Here is an 18,205-nt window from a genome sequence, read left to right on the forward strand (position 1 = left end):
GACCTCAGGTGATCTGCCCATCTTGGCCCCCCAGAGTGCTGGGATTACAGGTTACAGGTGTGAGCCACTGTGCCCTGCCACTTTTTCTTTTTTTGAGACAGAGTCTTGCTGTGTTTCCCAGGCTGTAGTGTAGGGCATGATCTCAGCTCACTGCAACCTCTGCCTCCTGGATTCAAGCGATTCTCCTGCTAGGTAGATTTTTCCTTTGAGTTGATTTACTTGTATTTATATTTAGGCTCACTTGCGTCACTCACCTTCATAAAGAACCGAGAGTTGATGAGAAGATACTTTAGTTGTAAGATATGTTGAGACAAAACCAAATACATTGTGTGACTGGTCTGATGTTGGTTGGGGAGTGGCATCTTTGATAGTAAGATTGACACATGAATTCTCTCCCTGGTCCTGCCCTACTCAGCTGCAGTGCCAAGAGCAAGAGTGAAGGAAAGGGCTGGCCACCTGCCACTGCAGCCCGAGTGGCCTTGTTAAGCAGCCACTCATATCCTATTTGCCTCTTCAAATGTTTATCTGCATAGGAATAACTAAGAAGGGAAAAGGAAGGGTCTGACCTTTGGCTTCTCTGGTGGTAGAAAACTGCCTTCTCTGTTTTAGAACTAGGAAGTCAGAAAACAGCTTTCAAAGATTACTGACCCTGGTGCCATGGCAAAACTAAAGGATGGATGATTATCCATTTTATATTACTTATACTTATGTTCCTATTCCTTTTTTTTTTTTTTTTTTGGAGAAAGAGTCTCGCTCTATTGCCTAGGCTGGAGTGCAGTGGCACGATCTCAGCTCACTGCTGCAAGCTCTGCCTCCCAGGTTCATGCCATTCTCCTGCCTCAGCCTCCTCAGTAGCTGTGACTACAGGTGCCCACCACCATGCCCGGCTAATTTTTGTATTTGTAGAAGAGACAGGGTTTCACCATGTTAGCCAGGATGGTCTCGATCTGACGTCATGATCCACCTGCCTCAGCCTCCCAAAGGGCTGGGATTACAGGCGTGAGCCACTGCACCTGGCCTATGTTCCCATTTTTTAGTGCTAATCTGATTGTAAGTGTTTTTCTTTTCTTTTTCTTTTCTTTTTTTTTTTTTTTGAGACAGAGTCTCGCTCTGTCGCCCAGGCTGGAGTGCAGTGACGGGATCTTGGTTCACTGCAAGCTCCATCTCCCGGGTCCACACCATTCTCCTGCCTCAGCCTCCTCAGTGGCTGGGACTACAGGCACCCGCCACCATGCCTGGCTAATGTTTTGTATTTTTAGTAGAGACAGGGTTTCACCATGTTAGCCAGGATGGTCTCAATCTCCTGACCTCGTGATCTGCCTCGGCTTCCCAAAGTGCTGGAATTACAGGCGTGAGCCACCGTGCCCAGCCACGATTTTAAGTGTTTCTTACTATTGCTTCTGTAAATTATATATTTTGCACAAATAATAGAAGGAAAATGGGTATAAATGAATCTAATATGGTAATCTAGACTGTGCTATGTGAGTCTGTCATTACTATTTTAATAATGGGCAGTTATCTTTTAGAAAAGGAGCTGAATGGCTAAGCTCTTTCTAAACCGAATTGAGGTCTCTTCTTGTTTGGATTATCACTGTTTAATGTCAGCTTTCCCACTGAGATCATTTGACTTCCCTAGATATTTTTGTAATGCACTTTCTCAATATTTTACTTTTCTACCCACTCTTTACATTTTTGGCACCTCCCTTACCAAAACATCCTGCTACAACTTAATTTTGATAAAAGCCTAATTTAAATGAAAGGTTTATCTATAAACTTCATTACACAACTATGAATATACACACAGAGTCTATCCTTAATATTAGGTCCCTACAGCCTCATATAGTAAGCTTAACGTTTAAATGAATTGTTTTGCCATTTTGAAACAAATGCTTTTTTAGGAAATAAAAATCTGTAGGTTCTCATGGATACAAAGAGTTGCAAAGAACTGGATTAGATTTGTGGTGTATAAAAACTTCATTCAGTAAGGCCAAGGCATGTTCAGTGTCTTTGAACATTTAAGAACCAGTAGTAATCATTAACTATTGTTTTTTCAAAGTCAGTTTCTCCCTCTAATGATGCCTGTTATTCAAACAGCTATATTGACTTCACAGAATAATATAAATTATTAGAGTAAATTTCTACCTAACTTTTACTTTTTGTTTTGGAATACAAATAATTCTTAGGTATAGGTCACATCTCATTTAAAAATTACTACTCTCGTGTTTGCCTTGCATTTCAGCTTGCTAACCTCAAGTATGTTTAAGAATCTGCTTCATATTATAACCACTGTAATTTAGAGTAAGACCAATCTCTTTTCTAAAGTTTATTTTTAAAATAGGTAATATATTCACATGGTTCAAAATTTTAAAAATAGGAAAAAGCATACAGTGAAAAAAAGACTTTCTTTGATGCCTGTCCTGCTTCGTGGTTCTCCCTAGACTTAGAGACAGTGTGATCAGTTTCCATAAATCTGTAGCTCCACCAGCCCCACTTTTTTACACAGTAGTGGGCCACTATGCTGTTCCACACACTGCTTTGTTTCTGTGACAGTATATAGTGGAGCTCATTCTTTATCAGTACATAAAGAGCTTCCTCTTCCCACCCACCCTCCCCTTATAGTTGCAGAGTATTCTCTTATTGGTGGGCATTTAAACCTTTAAAATAATTGATTTTACTGATTCTGTTGAGCAAATATTGACTGAGTACCTGCTGTTTGCCAGGCACTGTTCTTTCCACTTGGGATATAATGTATAAGGCAAGGGAATTTCCTGCCCTCATGGAGCCAATTCTAATCTTGAGAGGCATGCAATAAACCGTGATGCATAATTTGTACACACATCAGTTTGAGGGCCAAGTATATTTGTGAGATGCACTTTTAGGATTGGAATATCTGGTTTAAAAGTTATATGTAGGCTGGGCACGGTGGCTCATGCCTGTAATCCCAGCACTTTGGGAGGCTGAGACGGGTGCATCACCTGAGGTCAGGAGTTCGAAACCAGCCTGATCAACATGGAGAAACCCCATCTTTACTAAAAATACAAAATTAGCCAGGCATGCATAGTGGTGCATGCCTGTAATCCCAGCTACTTGGGAGGCTAAGGCAGGAGAATCGCTTGAACCCGGGAGGCAGAGGTTGTGGTGAGCCAAGATCACACCATTGCACTCCAGCCTGGGCAACAAGAGCGAAACTCCATCTCAAAAAACAAAAGCCCCTCCCCTCCCCTCCCCTCCCTGAGGCTCTGTTTGTCGCCAGGCTGGAGTACAGTGGCACAATCTCGGCTCACTGCGATCTCCACGTCCCAGGTTCAAGCCATTCTCCTGCCTCAGCCTCCGAGTAGCTGGGATTATGGGCGTGTGCCATCACGCCCAGCTAATTTTTGTATTTTTAGTAGAGATGGGGTTTCACCATGTTGGCCAGGATGGTCTCCATCTCCTTACCATCTCCATCCACCTGCCTCCGCCTCCCTAAGTCTGGGATTACAGGCATGAGTCACCGTGCCTGTCCTAAAAGTTACATGTAATTTTCACTGAGTGATTTAACTGCCAAATTATTCTTTTTAGAAGATGTACTAGTTTATATATCTACTACTAGCAATGTTTGAGAGCCTGTTTTTTTCATACCTTCTCCAATATAGCATGTTATCAAACTTCTTGTTTTTATTGACTTGGTGGGTGACAAGGTATATCTTGGTGTCATTTTTACTTTCATTTTTCTTTTGAGAAAAGCTTAATTAACATTTGTATATATCGAAAGTCATTTATATTTTCTTTTTCTTTTTTTTCGTTTTTTTTTTTGAGGCGAAGTCTCACTCCATTGCCCAAGCTGGAGTGTAGTGGCACAATCTCGGCTTACTACAACTTCTGCCTCCCAGGTTCAACCAGTTCTCCTGCCTCAGCCTCTGGAGTAGCTAGGATTACAGGTGTCTGCCACGATGCCTGGTCGCGAACTCCTGACCTCAAGGGATCTGCCCGTCTTGGCCTCCCAAAGTGCTGGGATTACAGGCGTGAGCACTGTGCCTGGCCCTATGTTTTCTTTTTAAAAAATTTTTAGATTTTAATTTTTGTGGGTACCTAGTAGGTATATATATTTATGGGGGTACATGAGATATTTTGATACAGGCATACAATGCCTAATAATCACATTAGGGTAAGCGGGGGGTATTCATTACCTCAAGCATTTATTTTTTGTGTTACAATCCATTTATACTGTTTTTAGTTATTTTAGAATGTATAATTAAACTTATATTGACTATAGTCACCCTGTTGTGCTATCAAATACTAGATCTTACTCATTCTATTTTTTTTGTACCCATTAACCATCCTTACTTCCCCCACCCAACCCCTCTTCTATCCTCCCCAGCCTCTGGTAGCCATCATTCTTCTCTCTTATCTCCACTGTGAGTATCAGTCTTTTCTCTATAGTAGAAATCACAGCAGCAATTTACCTTCTCATCTTATTTAATATTTAGGGAAGATATTAGAGATTTCAAGTGTTTTAGCCTAAAGATTTGAACTCCTATAGGTACTAAGTTGTAAAATAAGTGTATTATGTTTAGTTATCATAAATGGTAATAGTGAAAATAATAATAGTTATAATAAATAGTAATTAATAGTGATGACTCATGCTTACCATGTATGTAGCTGGCATTTTCTCCTGAATGGCTGAAATAGTATTTATTTGTTTTTTTGTTTTGTTTTGTTTGTTTGTTTTTTGAGAGTCTCGCTATGTCACCAGGCTAGATCTTGGCTCACTGCAGTCTCTGCCTCCCGGGTTCAAGTGATTCTCCTGCCTCACCCTCCCGAGTAGGTGTACTGCAGGCGCATGCCACCACGCCCAGCTAATTTTTGTATTTTTAGTAGAGACGGGGTTTCACCATGTTGGCCAGGATGGTCTCTATGTCTTGACCTCGAGATCCGCCCGCCTGCCCACCTCTGCCTCCCAAAGTGCTGGGATTACAGGCATGAGCCACCGCGCCTGGCCAGTAGTATTTCTTTGAATTTTACCCTTGTCCCTTGTAAAATGGGAAGTTATGAGTGGATAAGAAAGTTAATACTCACCTGGGCACGGTGACTTACGCCTGTAATCCCAGCACTTTGCGAGGCCGAGGCAGGTGGATCTCGAGGTCTGGTGTTCGAGACCAGCTTGGCCAACATGGTGAAACTAAAAATACAAAAATACAAAAATTAGCCAGGCGTAGTGGCACACCCCTGTAATCCCAGCTACTTGGGAGGCTGAGGCAGGAGAATCACTTGAACCTGGGAGGCAGAGGTTTCAGTGAGCCGAGATCATGCCATTGCACTCCAGCCTGTGCAATAGAGTGAGACTCCATCTCAAAAAAAAAAAAAAAAAAAAAAAAAAAAAAAAAAAAAAAAAAAAAAAAAAAAAAGAAAGTTAATACCCAGATTAATATTAAGCCATGGGAGAATACCCAGTAAATTAGATTATTTATCTCACAACCGAAGGAGTGGACCACTGTGATAATGTGATATAATAAAACATATATATTTGTTCTTCATCCCCAATTCCTGGCTCAGAGGTCCTAAAACCCTAGGAATTTCCTGAGTGATTAGGGTTAGAGGAGCGTCTTATTCATAATAAACTCCTTTCAGCTATACCTGAGTTTCTGCTAATGAAGTGATTCTTGGTGGACCCCTTGATAGTTTCTGGATGAGGGCTGGTGGTTGCCAAAGGAACCCTTCATGCGATTTGAGTGTTGGAACTTTCAACCCTGCATCCCTCCAGAGAGAGGAGAGGGGCTGGAGATTGAGTTCGGTTACCAATGGCCAGTGATTTTTATCAGTCATGCCTACCTAAGGGAATCTCCATAAGAATCTTAAATAATAGAGTTTGGAGAGCTTCTGGGTTGGTGAAGATATTGAGGTGCTGGGAGGATGGTATGCCTAAAAAGGACATGGAAGCTCTGCCCATTCCCCTTTCCTCCATATCTTACCCCATGTACCTCTTTCATTTGGCTGTTCGTCTTTAACCTTTATAGTTAACCAGTAAACAAAAGTGTGGTCATGTGCCGCATAATGATGTTTTTGTCTAAGAGGGACTACATATATGACTGATCCCCTGAGATTATAATACTGTATTTTTACTGTACCTTTTCTATGTTTAGATGTATTTTGATACACAGATACCATTGTGTTACGTTATAACCTCTATGGAGATCATAAAGATGACCAAGGCTCAGTCTCAGCAGGGGAAATTGAATTTATATATATAAAAAAGGTCTCACAGGCAAATCGGAGCCTTGATGTGAATAGAAGTGTTAATTGTAGTACCCTTTCTCAAATTGCTGTGTGCCAGGCACTGTGCTGTGAGCTTTTTCATACATCTAACTTTAATATCTCTCAGAACAGCTCTATGAATTACCTATATATAAGTAGATAATATCATTCTCATTTTACAGATGAGGAAGGCATATGATTTGTTAAGTGACTTGCCCTAAGTTCACATAGTCTGTAAATTCCTGAATTGTATTGAAGTCTGACTCCAAAGTTCATTCTACTCAAAAAATGCTAGAGGAACTGTAATACATTGCTAGTGGAATTGTAAATGATGCAGTCAGTTTGGAAAACAGTTTGGCAGTTCCTCAAAAGGTTGAATGGAAAATCAAATGACCCAAGAAGAGAAATGAAAATAAACGGTCACATAAAAACTTATAAATGGATGTCAAAACAGCATTAGTCATAATATCCCCAAAGTGAAACAAAATGTGGTATATCCATATACTGGAATATTATTTAGCCATAGAAAGGAATGAATTGGTATGTGGTTCAATGTGGATGAACCTTGCAAACATTATGGTAGGTGAATGAACCTGATTACAAAGACCACATTAGTTTTATGATTCTGTTTATGTGAAATGTCCAGAATAGGCAAATATGCAGAAGTTGGAGTAGTGGTTGTCAGCGGCTCAGGGAAGAGATAAACGGTCTTGAGGTTTCTTTTTGGGGTGGTGAAAATGTCCTAAAATTGTGATGATGGTTGTACAAATTTGTGAATAGTCTAAAAAAAATTTAATTGTATACTTTAAATAATAGATAATTGTGTAGTATGTGAATTGTGTCTCACTAAGGTTATTTAAAACAAGACAAAACAAAACAAATCCAATTCTGAAATAGAATTTTCTGCTCTACATATCTAGAAGTATCAGTAAGCTCTTACTGTAATAGTAAATAAGCATGTGATCCTCACTTGCAGTCTCTAGCCTCATGTTACTTCTTCCCAACATTAATAATATCTTAAAATGTACTGTCTGAGGCTGGGCATGGTGACTGATGCCGGTAATCCCAGCATTTTGGGAGGCCGAGGTGGGCAGATTACGAGGTCAGGAGTTCAAGACCAGCCCGACCAACATGGCGAAACCCTGTCTCTACTAAAAATACAAAAATTAGTTGGGCATGGTGGCGTGTGCCTGTAATCCCAGCTACTCAGGAGGGGTTTTGTTAACCTTTGGTCCACAGTCGTGTGCGTGCTTTATTTATGACTTCATGTTTAGTATCTTCTTTCAGAAGGTTTTTCTTACTCCAAGATTATTTTCATTTTCTTTTTTTGAAACAGGGTCTCACTCATGCAGGCTGGAGTGCAGTGGCACGATCTTGGCTCACTGCAACCTCTTGTCTCCTGGGTTTAAGTGATTCTCCTGCCTCAGCCTCCCTAGTAGCTGGGATTACAGGGGTGCGCCACCATGTGTGGCTAATTTTTGTATTTTTAGTAGAGACAGGGTTTCACCATGTTGGCCAGCTTGGTCTTCAATTCCTAACCTCAGGTGATCCACCCGCCCTGGCCTCCCAAAGTGCTGGGATTACAGGCCTGAGCCACTGCGCCTGGCCTCCAAGATTATTTTAAAAACGTAACATTTTTGTCTAAAACTGCCCTCATTTTTTATATTACATAGATCTTTGACTCACCATTTTGTTTATGGTACGAAGTACAAACCAAAACTTTTAAAAATGGGTAATCTGTTGTTCAATCACTTATTGAATAGTTTGTGTTTTTATTGGTTAGAAAGTTAACTATTATTAAAGAGCAGTTGTTACTGGAAGGTAGTTTTTTAAGTTTACAAATGGATATATTAAAAATGTGTACATTTAAAGTAATAAAAACATTTAAAGTTTTAAGTTTACAAATGGCTATATTAAAAATGTATACATTTAAAGTAATAAAAACATTTAAAGTGTTACGTGATTGCAGATTAGATTGTTTCTTATATGTTTAGAATTTATAGGACCAATTTTTTCTCGAAGTGTGTAGTCTGAAAAGGAATATAATATTTTTCCTCATAAATGAGAGTTTGCCTTATTGAAAGCTTGTGTTCATGTAGTTAATCTTACTTTGAAAGCAGACCACTCGGTCTAGTGGAAAGAGGGGGAGTTAGCGGTTTGAATAATGGAGTTGTCGTTTTAGACCTGCCACTCTCTGACTGCCGCTTTGTGTGGGTCAGCCTCTCTGGTTTGTTTTCCTCTGTTAAAATGCATGAACAATAATCCCCACAGTGTCTACTTATGAGTATTTTATTAGATGGGATCATGGATGTAAAAGCATTTTTAATTGGTAAAGCAGTTTAAATGTAAGGAATTACTGCATCTTAACCTTTCCTCCCTTTTTCTTGTAGGTAGTGTTGGTGCTTCTTTTCAGTGCCAGTCCATCCATCACGACCACATTTGTCATGATGACAGTGACAAGGTGAGGTTCGTGTTGATGTCTGCCATGGTGAAAATGCATGCCAACCTTACATTGCTGGATTCTCTTGCATAACTCTGGGCCTAGGGCAAGAAGAGTGTGATTTGTGGGGACACATTGTTGAGATGCTGAGGGCCTTGGTGGTTTGTGTGTCAAATTATTGACTCCTCCAGAAAACCTAGGGCTAATTCCTCAACCTGAGGTGGGTTGGGCTTTTGATCAACACTCCACTTTCCTACCTATGCCTCTGTCCCCATCATGGTGCTTCCTCTTCTGCACAGCCTGAATAGATGATCTTAATATATGAACATGTGTTTCAAAGGTTGATAGCTATCTCAGCAACTCATGTTGGAAATATCTTGGACATTACCTTTTGGTCCACTTTTGGCGTTAATTGCATTGAATTATGTTTTCTTCTTATACTTTACCTTCAAAAATTTTTTTTGGCTCTGTTTACAAAGGCCAATTTAAATATTGGGGATTGTCAATTGAATCGATCTGGTTCATACACAAGAAGTCTACTTTGGGCCTGATACATGTATATTTTAAATTATGTCCAAACTATTGGTGGTGGTTTCATTGTGCTTTTTCCTTTTGTTCTTTTTATCTCTAAAGAAACCTGATCAGTACCCTTGATGGCCCAGCCCTTGCAGTAAATATTTCTGTGGGCTGGGCGTTGGGAACATCTGGCTGCCGATCTGGATGGACTTAAATTTAGTCTTTTTCATCACCAGTTTCCAGTGGCTTCCCTCCCATTTCCTGTGTGTTATATGCAGGAATCTGTCACTCCTTTGGTAGTTTCCAGTGCAGACCAATCTAAGCAGTCTTTTTCTCTGCTGTTTTGATCAAGATCCTCCTCTCCTATTGTGTTGGAGCTGGATCAAGAAGTTGGTTGATCATTGGGATTTTCCAAATGGTTTCTTTGTTCTGTTTGTTGGTCTCTTTGTCTTTGTGAGCTTTGCTCAGACTGATTTCACTCTCTTTACAGGGAGTGGTAGCCATAGCATTCCAGTCTCCTTTATTATTGTACCAATCAAGAGGCATGAGTTTCGTTTTTAACTTATTTCAAAGGCAAGCCACTGAAAGAGACTTCTAGAATATATAGGTGGCTACAGAAAATTTTGTATACTACAGATTTTAGAAATGAGCATTTGAAGTTAAGAGTGATGATAGAGGGAGAAAGCAAAATCATTTTAGGTTACTAATGTTACAAGTGATTGTGCATCATAATTATGAAGGTGCTTTTGGGTTAAATTTTTTTTCTTCTGCTAAGTGTGTTATGCTACTGTCCATTTGTTTGTTTATAGTATAGGAGCCAGACTGCCCTCCGGGTTGTCTCCAGACCTTAGATTCTAAAGATAAGCTTTTTGTCTGTCTTTGTCAGCTACTTCCTGTCGCCTCTTAAACTGTGTTTGTTTTCTAATTTATTAATCTTTCTATAGCTGATTTTGTGCTTTTAAGACAGGAGATTTTTCTGGAAATATGGGGGAAAAAAGGGAAAAGAAGTTTAAGGAATATTATTAAGGAATAGGAGATCAGCAGATTAAAGAACGATCTCTCCTTTCTTCCTATCTACCATGTATATATTGATTGTTTCCTAAATGGAAATGGAGAAAATGGATTAGGGTCTCTTGACTATGTATTTAGCATTTATTCAACTCATTCAGTCAGCAAGTAACACTTATTGATTGGTAGCTCTGTGTCTAGGCATTTAGGAAATACAGTCAGAAACAAAACAGGTAAAGATTCTAGTATTAGCATTTTATAATAAGTGAAGTGGATAAAAGAAAAGTTACAGATTACAGCCTTTTTTTTTCTTTTTTTTGGGGGGGGGTGGTGGGGAGACTGAATCTCCCTTCGTTGCTCAGGCTGGAGTGCAGTGCACAATCTTGGCTCACGGCAACCTCTGCCTCCCAGGTTCAAACGATTCTCAGTCTGTGAGTAACTGAGATTGCAGGCGTGTGCCACAGTGCCCAGCTAATTTTTTGTATTTTTATATTTGTTTGTTTGTTTATTTATTATTTTGAGACAGAGTCTCTCTCTGTTGCCAGGCTGCAGTGCAGTGGAAAGATCTCAGCTCACTGCAGTGTCTGCCACCTGGTTCAAGTGATTGTTGAGCCTCTGCCTCCCAAGTAGCTGGGACTACAGGTGTTCATCACCACGCCCGGCTAATTTTTGTATTTTTGTGGAAATGGGGTTTCACCACGTTGGCCAGGCTGGTCTCGAACTCCTGGCCCCAAGTGATCCACCCAACTCGGCCTCCCAGAGTGTTTGGATTACAGGCGTGAGCTACCGTGCCCAGCCAGATTATAGCTTTCAACAGGATCATCGGGTGTTATTCTGGGGAGGGGACTGGGTGGATAGCATATTTAAAAATCAGATCCCTACATTTACAACAGCCCCCTGATGTCTTTCTATGATATGTGGGTATTGGTTTTGCAAAAACTAAGATGAAACTGTTGCCCTCTGCACACTCACTCTCTCTCCCTTCCCCACTTCCTTACATAGTCTCACTCAGAATTAAAGGGATCATAGAGTATGTTTATACCAACCTGCTTTTTATTTTTATTTTATTTTATTTTTTTATTTTTCAGACAGAGTTTCACTCTTGTTGCCCAGGCTGGAGTGCAATGGTGCGATCTTGGCTCGCTGCAACCTCCGCCTCCCGGGTTCAAGCGATTCTCCAGCCTCAGCCTCCCAAGTAACTGGGATTACACGCATCTGCCACCACGCCCAGCTAATTTTGTATTTTTAGTAGAGACGAGGTTTCTCCATGTTGGTCAGGCTGGTCTCAAACTCCCAACCTCAGGTGATCTGCCTCCTTGGCCTCCCAAAGTGCTAGTATTACAGGCGTGAGCCACCACGCCTAGCCCCAACCTGCTTTTAAAAAAATAAACTTGGGAGCTGTGACCACCATGGGAGAAATTACTTGTTCAGTAGTAACCCACAGTGCTAGGGCTAGACTAGATCTTCTATATCAAATGCAAGTCATATAAAATATTTGCTTAGGTATTCTGAGCACATTGTCAAAACGTGTTGATTCTTTGCTTGTCTTTGCTTACCTTTCAGGCATAGTGTGTTTCTCAGATTGGGGAAGAAAAGTTGATTTTTCTTAAAAGTTTTCTCATTTTTAAGTAACCCGTGTATGACTGGGGGTGGAACCACAGTTCATGCAAGGAGTGTGAGGGCCAGTGTATTTGTTGGTCATCCTCTCTACAGCCTTGGAGGTGGTGGCCAATCCCCAGTTTTTTCGCTTGATCTGTTGTCCTCCAGCTTCAAGTTTCTCTCTTGATATGTATCTGTTTATAGTTTATAGTGCTGGAAGAAACTGCAGCTCTGATGTGAATTATTAAATCCTGTGAGTTACAAATTCTCATTAATTTATATTGGGCATAGCAATTTACACAAGCCCTCCAGCATTATTTTTACATTCGTTCACAGGGCCATATTCCTTAATTTCTAGGTAGCAAACATTTATATTTGAGTAGCTACTACATATAGAGCAATAGGCAAGGTAATAAAGATATTGTTAACCGATTACTTGTGTTGTGAAGAATAAGAAAGCAGGAAAGGGGGCATAGAAGTACTGGAAGAAGGTTGCTCTTAACCAGGTAGTCATAACACCCTTTGAAGTAGGGACTGCTTTATTCCAGTTTTATCAGTGAGGATTAAATATTTACCCAAGATCACAGAGCAGTACACTGGGATTCCATCCCAAGCTGCCTTGCTTGAGTCTGTACTCTGCTGTTTGAAGAAACCTATTCCTATTTTAACTTTACCCATTCAACTGTGACATGCTTGGAGAAATATATCTACAAGTGGAGAAGGCCTCAGAGAGTCACAGTGGAACTGAACCATTGGCAACAGTCTTTGCCTGTAGTTTCTCTCTTGCCCCCAGGCCCTTATTCTGATTCATGACTATTTGTTACTCCAGGATCCTCTTCCAAGTCATCCCTACCCTGTGTCAGGCTCAGAATTCTATGTGAGTTTTTTGTTTGTTTGTTTGTGATAGGGTCTCACTTTGTCGCCCAGGCTGGGATGCAGTGGCGCAATTTCTGCTCACTGCAACTTCTGCCCCCACGTTCAAGGGATTCTCCCACCTCAACCTCCCTAAGTAGCTGGGAATACGGGCGCGCACCGCCTGTAGTCATGTTTCACTTAGATACTGAAATTAACTCAGCTAATGTCAGTTTGAAAATAGTCACATTTTCACAGTGAGAACAAGCTTGAGCTGGGGGATTAGATCTGACCCAAGAATGAGATAAAATATTGAAGAATTTGATAAGACTATTCCCTCAGTTGAGGTAAATTAACTTGTAGCCTCAATTAAATACGTTTTCAGAGTTCTTGATACATTGCCAGGAGGATGGCCATTTGAGAAACGAAAATAGGAGAGTCCTTCCTAAACTGCTTATGTGTGATTCTAAGCAGGAGTCTTTCTTGACAAGAATTCCTTATAGTAGGCTTCGTTCATTTGTCTTGGAAAAAAGCACCCATCTAGCTTGTGTATAGGTAATCCCATGCATACCATCTTCAGGGAAGATGGAAAATGTACTAACAGGTTCAATATCGCTTATCTAAAATGCTTGGGACCAGAAGTGTTTGGGATTTTTGATTTTTTTTCAGGTTTTATATATTTGCGTTATATACTGGTTGAGCATCCCAAATCTGAAACTTCAAAATGTTCCATTGAGTACTTCCTTTGAGTGTGAAATCTGTACTCAGAAGTTTTGGATTTTCTAGCATTTCAGATTTCAGATTTTCAGATTTTTGCTCAAGACGTACCAGTTTTTCTTCCGTGACTGTGTACTTCCTTTTTCTTGATCTTTTTACTTTTTAGTATTTATTTATTTATTTTTGAAATGGAGTCTTGCTCCATTGCCCAGGCTGGAATGCAGTGGTGTGATCTTGGCTCACTGCAACCTCCACCTCCTGGGTTCAAGCAATTCTCCAGCCTTAGCCTCCTGAGTAGCTGGGATTACAGGTGCACATCACCACATCTGGCAAGTTTTTGTATTTTTAGAATAGATATGGTTTCACCAGGTTGGCCAGGCTGGTCATGAACTCCTGACCTCAAGTGATCTGCCTCTGCCTCGGCCTCCCAAAGTGCTGAGATTACAGGCATGAGCCACTGTACCCTGCCTGTATTTTTTTTTAGTAGAGACGGGGTTTCACCATGCTGGCCAGGCTGGTCTTCAACTCCTGGCCTCAAATGATCCACCTGCTTTGGTCTTCTAAAGTGCTGGGATTACAGGCATGAGTCATCATGCCTGGCCTCTATAATTTTTAAAAATTACATATTGATTGTTGGCCAGGCGCAGTGGCTCATGCCTGTAACCCCAGCACTCTGGGAGGCCGAAGTGAGTGGATCACTCAACCTCAAGAGTTTGAGACCAGCTGACCAGTCTGGACAACATAGCAAAACCCTGTGTGTACAAAAAATACAAAATTAGCTGGGCCTAGTGGTACATACCTAGCTACTCAGGAGGCTGAGGTGGGAGGATTACTTGAGGTTGCATGGAGATCAAGCCACTGCATGCACTCCAGCCTGGGTGATGGAGTGAGACCCTGTCTCCAAAAAAAAAAAATGATTTACATATTGATTGTAAAAACAAACACAGCACTCTATGCAGTTTCTCTCCTGAGAAATAACAATTGGAATTTCAGTATTAACAGATTTTTTTTTTCTCACCATATTTGTATGAAATGTTTTTCATCCTTGTAAAATCAAGTTTCTTGATTGTACCTTGATAAAGATTCTCTAGCTTAAGATAGGAACTAGATTTGTAAAAGTTTAGCAGTGTTTCATTTAAAAAGTGCTGGAAGTGGCCGGGTGTGGTGGTTCATGCTTGGAATCCCAGCAGTTTGGGAGGCCAAGGCAGGCGGATCACTGGAGGCCAGGAGTTCAAGACCAGCCTGGCCAATATGGTAAAACCCTGTCTCTAGCGAAAATTAGCTGAGTGTGGTGTGGTACACGCCTGTAATCCCAACTACTTGGAAGGTTGAGGCAGGAGAATCTCTTGAACCCAGAGGCGGAGGTTGTATTGAACCGAGACACTGCACTCCTGCCTGGGTGACAGAGTGAGACTCTGTCTCCAAAACCAAAAAAAGTGATGAAAGTATTGTTAATCTATAGAATTATATTGGTATTTTTAGATAAATAGTTCAAATATAAAAAATAAACGTTAACCTACTGTTAGAATTCAAGTAAGATGTGTAATTTTAAATCAAAAGAGGGCAGGATTAACTTGCAGCTTCTACTCGGATGGACAAAACAGTGTGTGGAGACTCACATGGTGAACTTTTGCTTCAAGAACTACTGCAGGAACATAACAGTAAAGACGAAATTATTCACAGACCCTTCGAAATAAGCGGGTTGTCGCTGCAAATTCCATGAGACAGCCAAAAAGCTGTGAGTGCCCAAAGTGCAAGAGGGGGAAGGAAAGTCTGCCTCTGAACACACATCCTCACTGGGGAACCTGAAAATCCAGATCATGGGAGAAGGATTTAACCTTACCTAGAGCTGATACGAATTTAGAGAGCCAAATGAAATATAAAAGTTGATGCAAGGCCAGGCGCAGTGGCTCGTACCTGTAATCCCAGCATCTTGGGAGGCCAAGGTGGGTGGATCACCTGCGGTCAGGAGTTCGAGACCAGCCTGGCTAATGTGGCGAAATCCTGTCTTTACTAAAAATACAGAAATTAGCTGGGCATGTGGCACATGCCTGTAATCCCAGTTACTTAGGGAACCGAGGCAGGAGAATCGCTTTAACCCAGGAGGTGGAGGCTGCAGTGAGCTGAGATCATGCCACTGCACTCCAGCCTGGGCCACAGAGTGTGACTCTGTCTTAAAAAAAAAAAAATCGAGGCAGCGGCAAGAAAGAGCTCTGTAGACACTTCTAGTCCCCAGGGAAGCCATATCTGACTTTTATCTTACCAGGGGTCCTTGGGGAAGGCTGCCGTTAGAATTGGGGAAGGACCATGGAGAGAAAATTTACAGCCTAGCTTTGTAATAATTTTGACTGAATGCAAATTTTCCTGGGCAATATTTGGGAGTGGGCAAACCGAAAGTGCAGATACTGGCACAGAAGTTGGGGCAGGCAGGGAGGGGCGAGACCTGAAATCCTTTCCTGCTTTCTCAGCAGAGGCTTTTGTAGCCTGGGGCAAGATCTCAGCCTTGCTCTAAGGCTGCCTGGATATAAGGGTGCTGTTGGGCCATGATGGGAGTGAGACCGGCCTTGCTGGTTGTGCAGGAGTTCAGTGAGACCTGTCACCGCCAGCTTTCCCCCAACTCCCTGGTGATCTGTTTGAAGCAGCAGAGTCAACCATAATCCCCCAGGGAACACAATTTTATTGGCCTAAGAATGACACCCCCCCCACCCCACCGACCCACGTGGCCACAGCAAGCCCTGCCCAAGGAGAGTCTCAGATATGCCTAACCTGTAGCTTACCTGATGGTCTTTATCCGCCCTGATAGCCTAAAACAAAACACATAGTATCTTGGGAGCTCTGTGGCACCGCCCATCACCTGAGAAATCAGAATACTTACCCAGGTGACCTTAGGGCAAACTTGTATCCCCCCATACTACGCAGGCAGTCGATGTTGTATTGAAAGTGCTACCTTCTGGCTGGAGACCAACCAACTGAAGCCATTACAGCAACTCATAAAAGAACAACTCTGCACCAAGAAAGGAGAAAATAATAGCAAATTCTACTGCCTGTAACATCCTAGCTAACCAGAGGTTCTGAGTCTGTCCACATTACAGCTTCACTGCCAGTGCAACCAGCATTTGAGAAAACCAGTCCCTGCACTAAACAAAACTACCAAGGACCCTCACAGAGTCCACTTCATTCTCCTGCTACCTCCACCAGAGCAGATACTGATGGTAAAGCTGAGAGACCTGGATACTGATCACATTACAGGACTCTTTGGAGACACTCCCCATTACCAGTGTGGACCCAGGTAGCTCCACTAGATGGCTAGATGCAGAAGAGCAGTAACAATCACTGTAGTCTGGCTCTCAGGAACCTCATCCCTAGGGGAAGGAGGAGAGCACCATGTCAAGGGATCACCCCATGGGACAAAAGAATCTGAACAACAGCCATTTACCCCCAGACATTTCCTCTGACATTTAAAAAAAAAAAAAACGTATGGACCAAAAAATCTCTAGAGAAATAGAATCAATAAAATACAATCACAACTTCAGGAAATGAAAGACACACTTAGAGAAATGCAAAATACACTGGAAAATTTCAATAGAATTGAACAAGTAGAAGAAAGAACTTGAGGGGTCAAAGATAGGCCTTTTTAATTAACCCAGTGTGACAAAAATGAATAAAGCCTCCAAGAAGTTTGAGGTTATGTTAAACGATGAAGCCTAAGAATAATTGGTGTTGCTGAGAAAGAAGGGAAATCTAAAAGTTTGGAAAACTTATTTGAGGGTACGATTGAGGAAAACTTCCCTGGCCTTGCTAGAGATCTATACATCCAAATACGAGAAGTTCAAATAACTCCTGAGAAATTCATTGCAAAAAGATTATCACCTAGGCACACAGTCATCAGGCTAACTAAAATAAAGATGAAGAAAAGAACCTTAAGAACTATTAGGGAAAAGCATCAGATAACCTATAAAGGAAAACCTGTCAGATTAACAGCACATTTTTCAGCAGAAACCCTGCAAGATAGAAGGGATTGGGGTCCTATGTTTAGCCTCCTTAAACAAAACAATTATCAGCCACGAATTTTGTATCCAGTGAAACTAAGCTTCATAAATGAAGGAAAGGTAAAGTCTTATTCAGACAAACAAATGCTGAGAGAATTTGACACCACCAAGCCAGCACTACAAGAACTGCTAAAAGGAGTTCTAAATCTTTTTTTTTTTTTTTTTTTTGAGACAGAGTTTCACTCTTGTTGCCCAGGCTGGAGTGCAATGGTGCAATCCCAGCTCACTGCAACCTCCACCTACTAGGTTCTAGTGATTCTCCTGCCTCAGCCTCCCAAGTATCTGGGATTACAGGCATGCGCCACCACGCCCAGCAAATTTTTTGTATTTTTAGTAGAGACAGGGTTTCTCCATGTTGGTCAGGCTGGTCTTGAACTCCCAATCTCAGGTGACCCACCCACCTCGGCCTCCCAAAGTGCTGGGATTACAGGGGCGAGCCACCATGCCTGGCAGGAGTTCTAAATCTTGAAACAAAACTTCAGAGTACACCAAAATAGAACCTCCTTAAAGCATAAATCTCACGGGGCCTATAAAACAATAACACAAGGAAAAAAAATAACAAGATATTCAGGCAACAGCGAAAATGATGAATAGATTAGTAGCTCACATCTCAATACTAACATTGAACGTAAATGGCCTAAATGCTCTGCAAAGAATACAGAGTGGCAGAATGGGTAAGAATTCACCAAGTGGCCGGGCGCAGTGGCTCAAGCCTGTAATCCCAGCACTTTGGGAGGCCGAGATGGGCGGGTCACAAGGTCAGGAGATCAAGACCATCCTGGCTAACACG

General features: G+C 41.5%; 1 protein-coding gene across 1 annotated transcript in view; it reads left to right on the top strand.

The window, feature by feature from the left end:
* Positions 1 to 8,626: 8,626 nt before the first annotated feature.
* RNF38 (ring finger protein 38) overlaps positions 8,627 to 18,205 on the top strand; it is a 91,858-nt gene continuing 82,279 nt past the window's right edge. The window contains exon 1 of the mRNA XM_012000597.1: positions 8,627 to 8,695. The gene's annotated coding sequence lies outside the window, so the exon portion shown is untranslated. The remainder of the gene's footprint in view (positions 8,696 to 18,205) is intronic.

Source organism: Mandrillus leucophaeus, unplaced genomic scaffold, assembly GCF_000951045.1.
Source record: "Mandrillus leucophaeus isolate KB7577 unplaced genomic scaffold, Mleu.le_1.0 Scaffold632, whole genome shotgun sequence".
NCBI classification, from domain to species: Eukaryota; Metazoa; Chordata; class Mammalia; order Primates; family Cercopithecidae; genus Mandrillus; species Mandrillus leucophaeus.